Raw genomic sequence first — 2,943 nt, forward strand, 5'->3', positions numbered from 1 at the left:
AAAAAGAAGAAAAACTGAAGTAAATTTGTTAGGAATACAATTCCAGCTTAATTTTTAATGCTGTGTAGAAATTTTTCTGAAAATAAAAATAACTATTGATACAAGAAGGCCAATTTTTTAAACTAAAAGCCTCCAGGCGACGTTGCCAACCAATTTCAGACTGGCATATCGGGCCGAAATCTGTAAGATGTTCCTAAAAATTTTTTGAAATACTCCTTTGATTTTTTTTAAATCTTTTGACCTGTTTTGTTTGATTTCTTTTCCTGTTTGTTGTTTTTTGACCCCGAAATTCGAACTTGATCCTTCGGGCCTGTGAAATAAATTTAGTGAAATAAAACTTAATCCCTTTGCCAAAAAAGAAGAAAAAAGAAATAAATATGTTAGAAATAAAATGCAGCTTATTTTTGATGCTATGTAGAAATTTTTCTAAATCGGACCGAAATCTGTAGGATGTTCCTAAAAATTTTTTTGAAATACTCCTTTGATTTTTAAAAATCTTTTGACCTGTTTTGTTTGATTTCTTTTCCTGTTTGTTGTTTTTTGACCCCGAAATTCGAATTTGATCCTTCGGGCTTGTGAAATAAATTTAGTGAAATAAAAATTAATCCCTTTACCAAAAAAGAAGAAAAAAAGAAATAAATATGTTAGAAATAAAATTCAGCTTATTTTTAATACTATGTAGAAACTTTCCTAAAAATAAAAGTAATTATTGTGCACTCTATGATAAAAAAAAATACCTGTTCTCAGGAAATATTTCTGCCTAAATTGGAAGTATTTAGTGTCTAATTAATTTCAACTATCCAGAGCTGTGATACAAGAAGGCCAATTTTTTTAAACTAAAAGCCTCCAGGCGACGTTGCCAACCAATTTTCGACTGGCATATCGAGCCGAAATCTGTAAGATGTTCCTAAAAAATTTCTTGAAATACTCCTTTGATTTTTTTTAATCTTTTGACCTGTTTTGTTTGATTTCGTTTCCTCTTTGTTGTTTTTTTATCCTAAAATTTGAATTCGATCCTTCGGGCTTGTGAGATAAATCTTGTGAAATAAACATTTTATCTAAAAAGAATATTGATATTTTACTGTGCATTTTTTTTTATATTCTTCTGGTTGGTATTCTTTAATTTTATATTTTACTCTTATTTATGTTTATTTATTGTATTTCTTTACTTTAAATATTTTTTTTGTCTTTAAAAATAAATCTTTCAACCAAAGAGAAAAGAGAGAAACAGGAAAAAGGGAAAGAAGAGTAAAAAATAAAAAAAGAAAAATGCAAAAAAGACGAAAAAGAGAAAAAAGAAGAATTAAAAAAAAGAAAAGAGTACAAGAAGAAGAGAGAGTACTTTTGTATGATTCCTCGGTAAAAATTGCGCTTTAATTTCGTTGGTCTTTATCTTGTTATGTTTTTACGTAACCCACAAAATAACCCCGCCTTTTGAAACCTGATTTCTTTAAAAATCTCCTGTGCAAATTAAAAAAAAAAAAAAGCAAGAAGTTAAATTCCACCTGAATATTTCTCGTGTTGTAAATTTTCAGCCATTCAAAAAACAAAATGTTTTTGAGCCTTTACAAGGAAACTTAAAAGCTTCAGTGTTTCGAAAATAAACAAGCTGAATATTCATCACTGTGAATAAAGTATGTTTTATTTAATTATTTTTAGTCCTGTTTAATTACCATTGACTTTTGAGCAAGATAAATTTAGACTTTGCTGCAATTAGTAGCTGCAATTCATTTTTAAATTTATTCTTAATACATTCTAAATATATTTTTAAAGCTATTGCATTTTGACCTGAACCAATTAAGAGTCTTATTTCATTTGAACTCTTTGGGAGATTTTATACCGCGTGGAACTGTATGATCACATAATTTTACTGTTTGAAAACTTAAAATTAAACTTAACTCAATTTATCTTAAAAATAACTCAAAATTTAAAATGATTTGCCTAAACATTTAATATTAAATTATTGACCAAAAGCTTTAAAAAAACATTTTACAGTCTACATAAATATTAAACTTCTTGAAGGATTTTTTATATTTTTTTTTACAATAAAGTAAAAGTTCAAAATAGGGATAAAATCCTTTTTAATAGACAGTGTATAGAAATTCACAAAAAAAACAGATATTTCGGTCACATATAAAGTGACCGTCATCAGTAGTAAAACTTTACTGCTTTTACTACTGAGGACGGTTATTACTGATGAGTTTTACTACTGATGACGGTCACTGTATATGTGACCGAAATATCTGGTATTTTTTGTGAATTTCTATACACTGTCTATTAAAAAAGGATTTTATCCCTATTTTGAACTTTTATTTTATCGTCATGGAAAGGCAGTGTGGTCTCCGAAATCATTTTTTTTACAAGTATTTTTTTTTACCAGATTTATGCTTGCATACACAAACTAAAACCACTCAGGGGACAGAATATGATTTAAAAAGCAGTAACGTTGGTTTTGAAAAACATTTAAGAAATCTATTTCATTTGAACTGACTTTTAACATGCACTCTTGCGAGCTTCTGACGCCTCTTTATCAATTCGATAGAAGACCTAAAAGTATGTTCTAAAAGTATCTAAAAGTATGCAATAAGTTCTAAAAGTATGCAATAACAACGAAGATAAAAAAATAAGGGTAAAAAATAAACCCTGAACTCCATGAGCTCTTAGTACGTGTTTCACCTTCGCAACTGCTAATCCAAAATATTCAGTACCCTCTTTGACGTCATTATTATGATATATGAGGTCATTATTACCTCTTTGACGTCATATTTATTACCTATTTGACCTCATATTATTAACTATTTGACGTCATAGAGGTCATTATTACCTTTTTGACGTCAGCAAGTCATTTACTACTTTAGTTTTTGATAAGATGCAAGTTCTAAAAAATATGCAATGGCAACGAAGGGTTTCATGGTCTGTTTTTCATACAAGTCTTTGCGACGT

This window comes from Artemia sp. Qi Xiang Cuo, chromosome 11 (assembly GCF_049724085.1).
Source record: "Artemia sp. Qi Xiang Cuo chromosome 11, ASM4972408v1, whole genome shotgun sequence".
Lineage (NCBI taxonomy): Eukaryota > Metazoa > Arthropoda > Branchiopoda > Anostraca > Artemiidae > Artemia > Artemia sp. Qi Xiang Cuo.